Genomic DNA, 14,435 nt, shown 5'->3' with positions numbered 1-14,435 from the left:
CTATTCAGGTCTTCTGCCCATTTTTTTTTTATTAGATTGTGTTTTGATGTTGAGTTGTAGGAGTGATTTATATGTTTGGATATTAATCCCTTATTAAATATATCATTTGCAAATATCTTCTTCCATTCAGTAGGTTGCCTATTCATTTTGCTGATGGTTTTCTTCAGTAGGCACAAGCTTTTTAGTTTGATGTAGTCCCTTTTATTTTTGCTTTTGTTGCATTTGCCCAGGGAGTCATACTGCCAAGACTGACATCAAAGAGTTCACTGCCCTATGTTTTAATATAAGAGTTTCATGGTTTCAGGACTTACTTCAAGTCTTTAATCCACTTGAAATTATTTTTGTATATGAGAAAGTGGTCCGGTTTCACTTCTTTTTATGTGTCTGTCTAGTTTTTGTAACACCATTTATTAAAGAGACTGTCTTTTACCCATTGTGTATCATTGCCCTCTTTGTCACAGATTAATTGACCATACAAGCATGGGTTTATTTCTAGGCTCTCTATTCTGTTCCATTGATCTATGTGTCTGCTTTTGTGCCAGTGCCAGACAGCTTTGATTCCTATAGTTTGTAGCACACTTTGAAATCAGGGAACATGGTACTGCCAATGTTGTTCTGTACTGCCTATATTGTTTAGCTAGTTGGTGTCTTTTGTAGTTCCAATTTTCACACTGTTTATCACCCAAGACTATAGCTTACCTTTGTTTAGGAGGGTGTTTGTATATTTATTTGTTTAAATAGAATAGAATCATTCTTATTAATATACTACTCATCAGAGACTCATTATCTTTTCTCAATACAGTGGGGCCTTGACTTACGAGTGTCCTGACTAACAAGTTTTTCGAAATACGAGCCGTCTCTCAGCCGATTTTTTGCTTTGAGTTGCAAGCTAAAATTCGGGTTACGAGGCCAGCTTCAGATACACCACAGCTAGTTGGCGCAGAAACGTCACAGTGAACGCTACATCAGCCCAGCATCACATGTCTCACTCGGTGAAAATTGATTTGACATACGAGTAATTTGAGTTACGAGCTCCATCACAGAACGAATTAAACTCATAAGTCAAGGCCCCACTGTATTTACTACCACACACAGCTCAAGATTAGGCACACCGACAGATGAGATAATAGGGGTAAGAGTATCCCTGTGGTTCTGATAACCAAAACTGTCTCCAGACATTGCTAACCTTCCCCTAGGGACAAAATCGCCCCCAGATGAGAACCACTGCCTTAGCTGGATACATTTATTGGATGCCTGGACTCTGTACCTTCTGTGTAGCAAGGCAGGAAAGATCAGCATGCAGTGACTTCTCCCTTCTTCACCCACTCCTAACACTGCTGACTACTGCTATTCTGGACCACACATCTCGCCAGGATACTGTCTGACATGCATCAAGCAGAATCAATCGAGTCCCTAACGTTAAATCCCCAACAAGCTCCCATTCTAAAAACCTAATGTGAGAAAAGGTGCACACAGATACAGAAAGCAATGAAATATAAGTTGTAAGAGATACGTGTGTAGAAATGTTTGGAAAAGTGCATATGGTAATAACGATAAATGCTAATGGGTGTTGAGACCATTCACATGTCAGTCAGCGTGTTTGTTGTTTTGTAAGTACTTTGTTAATTAACCGTCCAAATGAGATTTTAAGGAAGGTACCATTCATGTAATTTTCATCCTCAATAAAATGGGAGATAATAAGAGAAATTAAACTTACATGATAATAATAATTCATAGATATTGAGTGTATTATGTCAGTCAGTTTTAAATGTAAATGCTAATCTAATTCAATCCTCACATCAATGTTATAAGTAGGAATCATTCTTTTTCCATATTTTAAAAGGGCACAATTAAGCATTGAGAGCTTAAGCAATTTGCTGAAAGTCATACAGCTAAAAAGCAGCAAAATTAGGGCTCAGACAAGGCAGGTGGCTTTGAGCCAGGAGCTTAACCTCCCTGTAAGCTGCCTCTCCTGGCTGGTGAGAGGAGGGATGGGGTTTGAACCCAGCCATTCCTCCCAGAGGCAAGGATCATAACCATCATGTCCCATTGCCTCCTCTCCCCATGCCCACCATGTAAGTCCTTTCAGGAAATATAAATGCATTCTGTATACATTTTCAATATCTCTGAAAATGTTGGCTCTAGAATAAATGAACTGCAAATGACTCATATTGGTGATAATCATTCAGAAAGAAAAAAAATTGGGAATAGAAAAATGAGGTTGGGCCGATAGGAGAGGAATAATGAATGGAGATTTTTGCAGAAGCCTCAAAAAAATAAACACAGTTGAGAAAAGAACACTTGGGGTTTAGGTTTAACTCTACTTTAGGTCGATGAGAATGGAATGAGCTGAGACATGTGTAAGAGGAACCAGGAGACTCCCATGAGTACAGGGTAGGGGAAGAGAGGCATGCCTACTCGGATAGGCCAGGCAGGTTAATAATCGCCACTAATACCCCTTCCATAGCAAGCATCCAAGTCCCTTCTCATTTCCAGGACCTAAGTGATGACAAGCTGGACTATAGGGCCAGCAACAGTATCTAGCACTGAACCAGCCATGAGATGGATCAAGCTCCCCGTGCTTAATGTCGGCAACAAAGTAAAGCTAAATTTGAAAGTATCCCCTTGAAATTAAATGGAAGGAAACTTCCAGAAAGTTTCTAGAAAGCACTAAATTTAAAAAATTGTAACTGTATGCATTATTTCTAATGCAAAATGAAAAGCAGTGCCTTTGTTTGGATATGTTGCATTCTTGGTTTTAATTAACTATAAAACAGAATAATTGAACAAGATAGAGTTAAAGTATATCAAGAATGGGTATGAATCTATGAAAGCCATTGTGAATATTTAAAAATTCCTCAATGGTAAATTCCCTTGTCATAAAGTTTTTCTAAAACCAAATGTAATGAGGGAAAACTAGTCTTTTCTAGTGGCTCTTTCCATTCTTTCTCAAGAAGGGAAGCAGTATAAACCCCTCTGTGCAAACTCCTTTCACATTTTGAACATATATATATATCAATAATTGTTTAGTTTACACATCTGTAAATGGGAATATCATAATACCTACTCCATAATGTTATGGGGATTAAATGAACTAAATAGTAAACACTTAGAACAGTGCCTGAAAGGAAGCATTATTATATTTGATATTATATTATTATATTTGAGCTATTATTATTATTCATTTGAAGAACAGATAGACTCTTCTACTTTCCCGCCTGCCTTCTTCCCTCCCTCATACTTCAGTTCTGCATTTGTTGAATCTTAATAATTATAGCATTCTTCCAGGCACTGGATACAGAAAGTTCTATCTACTGTGGAGCTCAGTTTAGGCACATCCCTCCCTCTCCACATTGATTACACATCACAAATCCAGAACCAACTCTTGATAAGGGTTCATATAATGCCCTGTTTTCCCCACCAGTATCATAATCAGTATATTGGATTGCAATTGCTTTTTTTTTTAACTTGTGGGATATAATCTTTGACCTCACTGGCTTTTGCTGGATCTTTATGTCAACATTTCCATCACAGTGCTGGGCATATGGTAGATTATCAGCAAATATTTATAGAATGAAAGATTATAACATTTTCATCCACTCAGACAAACTTCATAAGGCCCGTGTAAGCCTTGAGCTCACCCATGGGTCTCAAAGACAAATGTTCCTTCTGCTCAGAAGAGATTTCATTTTCCTACCTGTGCACCAGACAGTGTTTATCATGCGCACTGCTCAACTGGTGCTGCAAAGTGGGGAGCGGAGGAGAGGTATTTATAACAGTTAACAAGCCCAGCATCAGTGCATAAGAATCATGTGAAACTGAGACGAGGGTGGTGATTATTCTCCAAAATTAGAAAATAATTCTGCCTTCTGCCTTCTGCCTTCTGAGCCAGGTCCAAGGACACGGGAAACAACAAGAAATAAAGAGCCAGAGCCAAACCTCCAGGGAGACACTGAAACCAGCTCCTAGAACCATCCACTCACAGATGTTGCCTCGGAAAGTGCAGATGTTACTGATGGAAGTACCTGAAAAAGATCAAGTGGCTTTCAACTTTATTTTTAGCAACTGAGTGCTCTGTTCAAACACCATCTCCAAGTCCTACGATAAATTAAGTCACAGGGAACTTATCAGGAACTCTCAGCAGCTCAGCCACACACAGCAGTGCCCGGGGAGCTGGATGCAGCGACCTTTGAAACATCCTGATCTCGCCAACCTCTTCATATCATAGATCAGAAAACTGAGCGTCACACCATTATCCAAAGACACACAGCCAGTTTGTGCTGCAAGGCCCTAGAATCCGATTTGAACTTCAGCCCAGGCTCTTCAAGACATACTTACTGCCATGAAGAAGAGGCGGGGCTAAACTGTGTTTTCTCTCCTGATGGATGCAAATCCCATTAGGAAACCTTTCCCAGCAATAAGAAAACTGGACCTTGGTGTAAACATGAGGCAGTATCGAGGGTAAGACATAGATGAGGTCAAAGTACAAATACTTTATGAACTGATTAGATAGACACTTACATTACAAAATAATCTCATCTCAATATATTTATCCACTTCACACACAAATATACCCCCCCCCCCCCCGTTTATGTCTTTGTTTGGGTTGTCGCCCCACCTGCAGTATTTCTTCTGTTCTACCCTGCATATTCCCTGGTTATGGCTCAGCTCAATACCTACTTTCCATGAAAGCTCTTGACCCCAGCTGACTATTATACTCCCTTGGGAAACTTTCTAAAAACATTGAATATCAATGCACATGCCCTACTCTCAGAAATCCTGGTTTAATCCGTCCGGAGCAACAATTCTCTCACATTTTAGTAGCATCCGAGAATCTCCTTGTTAAAACACAGATGCTGAATTCTACTTTCAAAGTTTCTAATTGGGAGAACAAGGGGCTTAGAGGGCCAAAGAATTTGTAATCTTAGCGAATACATAGATGATATGATCAAGATAGTCAGAGGTCACATTCTGAGGACCTCTAGCTCAGAGTCTAGTCCAGCAATCAATAGCTCTTAGATGCTCCTGGGTGATAAGAATGTGTGGGCAAAGTTGAGAATCACTCATTAGAGCCTGAAACACAACCTCCATAATCTCAAACTAAAATAGCCTTTCCTTTTTATGTTCTTGCAGGGTGGTTCAGAGTATGAATTCTGGAATCAGACTCTCTGAGTTAGAGTCTCAGGTCCATCACTCAGTAACTGTGGGATCACAAGTGATTCACTGAACCTCTCTAAGCCTCAAATCTTCTCATCGGCACAATAAGGAGATAATAAAAGCAACCTTCTTATTGTTTTTATGAAAACTAAATGAACTATATAAATGCATGTAAAACATTTTGAAGACAGAGAGCCATGTGTTAACACTTGGCACTTTATCATGCTTACTATATTAAGTGCTCACATTATCTAAAGTGCAACAATATTTATTGAGTACCTAATGTACTAAAATCTTTGCTATCAATTTAATATTTTATCTCACTTAATCCTTAAAACAACTTTTGAGATAGGCAGTATCTTGTGTTTCTTTTTTCAAATGAGAAAATGGAAATTTTGAGACAACAAATTGCATAACCAGAGTAAGAAAGAGCTAGACCCTGGATTCAAATATCGTCTGTCTTACCCATCGTCAGTTATCTGTACACATGAAATATTTCTCATTCTTGATTGGACTAGTCTTAAAGACAGGCTCTAGATCTGATTGAATGATGTTTTACACTAGTGCCTAGCACTGTGCCTTGCTCTGCATTTATTAAATGTCGGCTGAGTAGATGAATAAATACACAAGTGAGAATACTAATAACCCCAGCAGTATATTTAAGATAAATGTTGAAAACAGCTCTATATTATGGTGAAACAGATTTCATTCATTTAATTAATCTCTAGGCAATTAAGTGAACAAAGTCTTCATTTTACGTTGTTATCCCTCTGTTTTCTCCATTTATCCTCCAAGCAGTATTGGATCTGTCAAACACACAGTCAGCTGTGATTTGCTTGACAAATGTGATCGTCCTGTGAAAACGCTAAGGCAGCAAAAACTCAGGGATCTCATCCAGTTCAAAAGCTTTCTGTCCAAATCACAATGCCCTGCCTCTACCAACGCTAGCTCCCCTAGATCCACAGATACGTAGGTACAGACCCCCATGTCCATGTCAGTACTACTTGGTCCTAATGCCGCACATTAGACCAGGGCTAGAATCCCAAGTCAAGCTGGGTCAACTCTATTTGTTCCCCAGACTTGAGGAGTGGTTTGAGAAACTGGCCTGAGACTTGGAGCACCTTGTCTGGGACACCTTTAACTGTTCTGCCAGAAAGAAGAGAGAAGCAAAGATAAGAGACAGAAAGTGAATACTGGGTGAGATTCAAGAATAGGGTCCTTTCTGAGATCTAAATGCATTTCTTCTCTTGAATACTAATTATTCTCTCTCCCCCTCTATAATTACTCTAGCTCAAGTTATTTACTGTTTCTTGCAATCAGAGAGTCATTACCAATACCCTCCCCCAAAAGTTGCTCAGCAATGCCCAGGGCCTTCTCGTGACTCCTGGGTCAGCTCCTGTTCCTTCAGCGTTCAGGTTCTCCAGGCAAAGTAAAAGGAACATTGGCTAGTAGATCAGTGTCCTTCAAGCTATGTGGTCATTGAATACCTTCTGGCCAGCATTATTCTCTAATAATATGGGCTATGTGGTCCCAGCACTTGACAGTTTATAGAGGACTTTCATATCATGGTCTAACTTTATTGTGTGACTCTTGGGAGGTAGGTATTATTGCTCCCTTTCCACAGATGATCAAACTCAGGCCGCAGAGGTCACTTAGGATCATCCAACAGAGCTGGGGCTCCTGCCAGGCTCCGCTGACTCTGAGCTCCGAGCTCTCAGGGCTGCGGTTTCCACGGTTGCCTCTCAGATAAGCCACAAGGCCACCTGTAATTAGATGCATGATCATGTGGTACCGACTGAAGTGCTGGAGGAATTCAGAGAGTTAATTAAAAAAAAGGCAAAGGGCATTAAGGAGACAGCTTGGGAGGATGTTTTGTGGAAGTTCTAGAAAGAGACCAGGTGTATTTATAGACTAATAATGTGCAGAAGGGGGTGGGGAGGGGAGGAAATGTGCCTCCTCCGGCAATTCTCATCAAGTTAATAGATGTTGCCAATTACTGTGGTAAGATTTTTAATTGTATCTTAGCGCGAAAGAGAATAAAAACAGAATTTCCTAGTCTTTGCTGCGGAACTGTTAGGAGTAGACACTCTGGTGTATTATATCGTGTGGACATACTGCCCAGGGTCTATGCAGACGGCCTATGTCACAAAAAAAGCCTCATCATAGCTGTTCAGCCCTATCTGGGGTTTAAGGGAGAAGGTGGAAAAAGGGCATCTGCTTTATGAGTTCATGTGCATAATGGGTAGGGCAGACAATAGGCAAGTGTGTGAGGGACTAGGTGATAATCACATGGAGACTCACATGGAGACTCCCATGGAGAAGATGGTCCCCAAGGAGAGTGTATATCTAATATTTGTGCACTTTCTTATGGTGGGCTGCACCCTGTGATATAATGCTTTGTGGGAGTGACATTATTATTATCATTTTAATCCTCACCCAAGGATATTTTTCCATTGATTTTTTTTTTAGAGAGTGGACAAGAGAGGAAAAGACAGAGAGAAATATCGATGTGAGAGAAACACATCCATTGGTTGCCTCCTGCAGAAGCCCCGGCCAGGGCCGGGAACCTGCAACCAAAGTATGTGACCTTGACCAGAACTGAACCCATGACCAAAGCTTTGGTCCACAGTCCTATGCTCTATCCACTGAGACAAACCAGCCAGGGCATGTGTGTGACCTTATTGAATACTCAAATAATTCATGGAATTATAGGAATCATACCTGCCTCCCTTGTAGACGATCATTTTCTTGAAGGGAGGGGCCTTTTCCTGACTCACCCATTACAGGAACTCCACTTCCCAGCACAAAGCTGGCACTCAATGATGCTATTGAGCAAATGATCAAAACTGCTACACAGGAGGCACAGTTTTTGTCTGTTTTACGAACAAGGAGCTACAGGGTCAGAGGAATTAAGTGGCTTGAGGAAGTCACCACCACAATAAGTGACAGCTTTTGGATTTGAACCCAGGTCAGATGGACTCAGCCTGGCGCACATCCTGTGAGGCACAATGGAGAAAGAGGGAGGAAGGTGAAAAAATGACCAACAAGTGCCAACCAGCTGCTCGGTGCCAGCCACCTTATTTCTTCATAGCATTTAACCCTAAGAAGAAACCTCCAATTCATGTATCACCCAGAAATTGAAAATGTAGCGATGGAGGTCCTGAGAATGTAAGTGACTTGCTCAAGATTCCCAAGGCAGCAAAGAAGAATAGAGAGAATTCAAATGTTTCCATAACCTCCACAGAGCTTCCCTTCCCTTCATGGTTCCCAGAGAGTGAAGTCACATAGATCAATTTATGTCCTGAAAACACAGGGCATTGAGGGAAAGAAATAAAAGCATATGGTTTCCTGTTCCTTCAAACAATTCCTTAGGGACAACTTGGGGACAAATCGTGATAGAGATCACTCTTCTCTGATGACTGCCCCCTTCCCTGACGCCAGCACCCCTTTCAATATTTTCTCTCTGAATTCTCCAATCAGTGGCCTCATGCTTCTCACCCTCCTGCCCCAGGACCCAAGATAGTCCCCCACTTAGGCCTGACCTTCCTGGATAATATTCTGGGATCTAAGATCAACCACCAGCAGCCCATGGGTATGCCCAGGCCCTTAGCCAACAGCAGCCAAAGGGAACTAATTGAATCAGTAAAAAGACCCCCCTTTCTAATAAGCGAAGACATCCTGGGAGGGGCAGCAGGGCAAACCAACATGAACCAGTTATGCAGCAGATCCTCACATAACATTGTTTTGTTCAATGTCATTTCATTATCATGTTGATTAGATGCCATAGGAACTTCATTCTTGTGTTTATCAATTAGCCTATGGTCAAATGTGTTTCCTTCTCTGTCATTTTGCTATAAATCACAGAACCCATGGTTGATGCTAAGTGAAGACTTACTGTGTATGTACCTGTCATTGAATACCTTCTGCCCAGCATTATTCTCTACGCAGAAGATACGTGAATGAAATATTTGCTTTGCCTAAGCCTGGAAGGGATTACAGTCTAAGTGCACACAGATATGCAAACACCCCCAAGATCTCCGTGCCTAAAATCTGCATAGAGAGCTCCTGGCACAAGCTGCAAAATTCTCAGTTTCGTAATAAGAAACCTGGCTGATCTGAGGATCCACCTGACATTTTCTATTCAAATTCAGCACGGGTCCTCTCTTACCTGTTCCTCCTTCTCACATCAGCCTTGTTCAGTACATTTTACTATGACACTGTGACAAAGTATAGGGGGTAAAACATGTATGGTGCAACTCAGAGAGATGTTAGTTCAAATCCCAGCCCCACCACCCACCAGCTAAGTGATCCTGACATGCACCTGACCTCTCTGAGACTCAGAATCCTCATCTCTGAAAAGGAAATAAGAACATACCTCAAAGTGTTGTTGTAAGAATTACACCAGACAATAATAGCATGGCACCCCCAGCATAGGTTTCAGAATACTCAATACATGTTAGCCATTTGTGTTGCTGGTCTCCTCAATGGATCCATCTTTAACCCCTACTACTGTCATAAGCCCCCATTCCCACATTTTACCTGCACAGATACAGCTGTAGGTAAATCTCCTGGCTAAAAGGAGAAACAGATAAAATAATTGCTAGATCCTATTCCAGGTAGAGATGTTTATCTACCCTCCCCGCCCCCCCCCCCCCAAAAAAAAAAAAAGATTCCTCCCAACTCCAACAAACTGCAGAGGCAACATGTGAAAAATCCCAAGCCCTAGAATACTGAGTCTAAGATAAATATGTACATGCAGCGCAGCAGCATTCTCTGAGTTGTTACTCACACCTGCATCCACCAGCCCAGAGAAGGACTGCCCAGGGGAAGAGCAAGGAGCTGGACCCTCTGGGACAATTAAAATTAAACTGAACCAGACATTCTGGAATTCCCTCCTGGGAATCATTCTGCCTAGTCCAGGGCTGGGGCAACATCACTTTAATAAGCCCCTTTTCATCTTTAATTTCTCCGATTTAGAAAGTTTACAAGATCAATTGCTAAGAGGGCTAATTTGGAGGAGATGAGGCAGCAAGTTGCTCTGAGCCTGGAGTCAGCTCATTCCTTAGCTTCTAACTAGAGCCCACAGGGACCCACTGTAGGAAGCCTGAGGATTCACCCCGCTCATCACCCTTCCCTTCTGCAAACTCCCTCTAAATAAAGAATTTGAATTGTGACCCAGATAGAAGAGCATTAACAACCCCAAGCCAGCCAGTACTTCCCAGGTATCGAAGAAACATCTTGATTGATATATTTATGCTTCTGACCAGGGTAGGGCTCACGGGTTCAGAGCTTGTCCCCTTGTCTTCAGACTTAGGGTCCCAGGGACCTTACCTCTTCAAAGATTATCTAAAGAAATGCAAGTCAACGTGCTCTCAAACTGTATGGGTTTAAATCCCATTTCTACCTTTTGCTAAGCCTTGGTTTCCTCGTCAATAGATGGGAGTCACAATAGAGATTTGTGGGCACATAACTAAACAACACTAGTATTCTATTCTGCTTAGCAAGGTGCCTACGCATAGTAAATGCCAGCTATCGCTCGCTACCCATTCATTAAGCTCAGGCCACCTGGTGCCCGCACACTGCACTCATTCAAGGATTAAGTCCAAATGGACCAAACACTCTGAAGCTCTGGTGTTTCCTGGGAAAAATGATACCTAAACTTCACTTCAGCCAGTGCCCTCGTAACTGCTGCATCCCCGGAGAGAAGTGACAGCCTTTTCATTTCTTTTATTATCTTCCTTCTCTCCTTTATTCCTATAGTAAGTTAAGCCCTCCCCACACACAGGGGAAGCCGCATACAGGAACAACTACATCTAAAGACAGCTTTGCCAAAGGATGCCTGGAAACAGCACAGAAGAAAACGTTGCCTCCCATTCCAGGAGACCCGCATCCTTCACATGGAAACACCACCCAGAAGGGGAATGGCTCGCACCCATCGTCCTGGAGAGGATCCTTCCGTTTCCCTAACAGGACGCTGCTGCTCTCCCTCATCACTTTCTGCGTATTTCCCTTAATGATGGCAAATTGTAACCACTTTTTCTGTACAACTGGCTCTGGGGGATCCTAGGAAATCTGGGGAGGAGGTTTCAATTCGTTCACTTGCTGGGAATGAATTCTGCCTCATATAACTCCTGACAAATTGCCATTTTTAAAGGGTTTGTTAATTTCCAATGAGCAAATGGCACATCCGATATCTTGTTTATTCAACAGATGCTCCTGAGGAAAACAAATGGTTCTTGTTTAACAAACATGGAAACATCTTGTCAGCTTTACTGAAATCATCCTATGTATCTGTCAAGGGAGGGCCTGTGGTTTGTGAAGAGAGTAGGAGCTGTCTCCGTCCAGTGCAGGATTCTCAAAGGGCTGGGGACCATGGCCCATGGAAAGAGGTGATCTGAAGGACCTCCATCACTGCCTGGGAGGTGGCTCTTCAACAAAGGACTGTGGACTTCACCCGTCTCAGAAGATATCAGGTATTCATGAGTCAGGTCTATGCGATCCAGAAATCTGCTTGGTGCTGACTCTGAAAATAGCCTTGAAGGAGACAGCCACCTGACACATAGAGGTGCCATAAAATTGTGGTTAAAATGGCCTTGAAATAAGCCTCCATCGCATCCTGGCTCTGAGTTAAATTGTGTGAGCTTGGCCTGCTTACATACCACTCTCCACCTCAGTTCCCTCACCTGTGAAATAGGCCTAACAATGACATGAAAGGCAAAGATGCCGATGATAGTGATGAATGGTCATCCTGTTAACCTAACGACATTTCAAGACATTTTAAAATGGAACTGAAAACAGGAGTGAGTCGAAGGGCCAGAGGGAAGGCTGGGAAGAGTCCAATTCCTCCGTCCTCCATTGTTTGGAAGAAATAAACGTGGCATGTTTGATGATGGGAAGGCTTAACGACTCCGGTCAGAAATGAGATTTAAAGAGAGAGCGGAATCCTTCCAAGCCTCAAAACCCCAGCCTGATATCATAATTACTTTCAGCCAGTGAGCTAAGGGTCTGGCAGCACCAGGAGGCAGGGTGGGGTGGGAGGGCTGGGAAGGAAGGAGAGGAAAGAGGCCAGCTTGCCGGGAGCACACAAGGACACATGGAGAGGGATCATGTCTGACCTCTGTCAAGTCCCGCACGAGGATAAATCCATCTGCCTATGGGTGCAGCACAGAACAACGTATTAATTAGGAGAGCAATGGCATTTCAAAGCCTCCCTGCTGGAAAGTATCACTGAGAATTACCTTGGGACAACATCTAACTCACTGCAAATTAATTTCCTCCACAGTGTAGATGCTTTGGAGAGATGTGAAGTGAGGTTGACCCCCACTGAGTGCGGCCTTACCATGTACTGCCTGATAGGGTTGCATATATTAACCAATCTAAATGCTGGGGAGGTCTGAAGAACCCCCGGGCATGGTTAATTACCTGACAGACACTTCACAGTAACTCTGTGAGATAGACATCATTATAATCAGCACTGAAGCTTAGAAAATGTGAAAATATTAGAGCTTCTCATGGAGGAACCCATATGCCTGTTTTAGGAAACATTCTCTTAACAACTCTGAAACTCTGAAAATGTATGAGAGGGTTCAGGTGGTTGCAAAAGTAAGGTAACTTAGCCCTACCTGGTTTGGCTCAATCGATAGAGCATAGGCCCGTGGACTGAAGGGTCCTGGGTTTGATTCGGTCAAGGGCATGTAGCTCAGTTGAAGGCCTGGGCCCTGGTTGGGGTGAGTGCAGGAGGCAACCCATCAATGTTTCTCTCACATCCATATTTCTATCTTTCCTTCTTCCCACCCTCTCTAAAAAAAAAAAAAATCAATGGAGAAATATCCTTGAGTGAGGATTAAAAAGAAAAAAAATAGGAAGGTAACTTTTCATCAGAGCTTTAGAAGATAGTAGTAAATTGATTGCCTGAAATTACATGGCCCGCCTCCATCATCCTGGCAAAGGGATTAAAACCTGCAGGTGACAATCTCATGGCATGTATGCAGAAGAGTAATGGCTCTAGGGCAAGCATGTCAAACTCAAAGGCTAACACAGGCCAAGTAAGCAAGGCATGCAGCCCACGGGCCGCGTGTTTGACATGCTTGCTTGGGTATGGGCAGGAGATGAGGATTAGTAGACGATAAAGAGTTTGGAAAAATGTTTATAGTAGCTGGGTGAGAAGGCACTCTATGCCTTGCTAAAGGGTTTGGAACCTCTAGTCTAGTTTTTCTCAATCTTGATTCCCTGATTAAAGTATGGTAGATACTATTTGCATAAGACACAATCAGGTAGGATTTTGAAAAGATCTCAAATGATCTTTAGTAAAATCCTGCACAGCAATGATTTGCATCCACTACATCTCTTATGGTTTGTCCAAAAATGCAGCTTACTATGGTCTCTAAGGGAGACAGAAAAGGCTAGGGACACATTGGCTGTCATTCCATTGATTTTTATTCATTTAGGAATGCAAGTATGGAAGAATGACATAATTTTACTGACAACCTTGAATTGCCTCAAACTTAAAGATACCAAAAAAAAAAATGGAGGAGAGATAACTCATCAACCTCAATTCTTTATTACTGAGCACAAAATGTGTGTGACACACTTCACAAGTAATCATGACTCACTGGTGTGTCATTACACTTTTATTTAAACTTCTCTTATAGCTCTCTCTTGACTTCAACATCAGCTTTTAACTGAAGGACCACATCACTATTTGCATTTTAGGAAAACTCCAAGATGATATAAAGCATTGACTCAAGCTGTGGCAAAACCGAATGCAGAGAAGGCAGAGAGGAAGCTGGTCCAGGCAAAAGATGATGCGGACCTGGTTAAAGGAAGTGCCAGTAGGAACAAAAAAATGCAGTTGGGAAAGAGGTCTTGCAGGTGTCATGAACCTGACATGGTGATCAAATAGGTGAGGATGACTGAGAGAATGGAGGAAGGGAGTCCAGAGTGATTTGATATTTCTAGATCAGACTAGTACATGGACGATGAGATAACCTAAGAGAGAAGGAGGGATAATTTAAGCAAGTTGGGGGAAATAGGAGATGTAGTTTTTGTGAACAGAGGGAATGGCAATACGCCCTGTTTTGGATCATTTGGGCTTTGAGGTAACTGAAAACTATTACAGTAGCGATATCCAGCAGTACCGAAGCAATATTGAGGAACAGATGCCTCTTGGGACATGGGAAGTGTGTGTCTATAATTCCAGAGAAAGTAGAGTAGCAAAAGGATTTGGTGTTCCTTATAGGAGTAACAGTAGTGATGTTAATGGGTATGCTTTTCTAGGA

General features: G+C 42.1%; 1 protein-coding gene across 1 annotated transcript in view; it reads right to left on the bottom strand.

Annotated features, from left to right (window-relative positions):
- SORCS3 (sortilin related VPS10 domain containing receptor 3) overlaps positions 1-14,435 on the bottom strand; it is a 521,399-nt gene that overhangs the window by 149,997 nt on the left and 356,967 nt on the right. The window lies entirely within an intron of this gene.

This window comes from Myotis daubentonii, chromosome 13 (genome assembly GCF_963259705.1).
Source record: "Myotis daubentonii chromosome 13, mMyoDau2.1, whole genome shotgun sequence".
Lineage (NCBI taxonomy): Eukaryota > Metazoa > Chordata > Mammalia > Chiroptera > Vespertilionidae > Myotis > Myotis daubentonii.
This window is presented reverse-complemented; position numbering and strand designations above follow the sequence as displayed.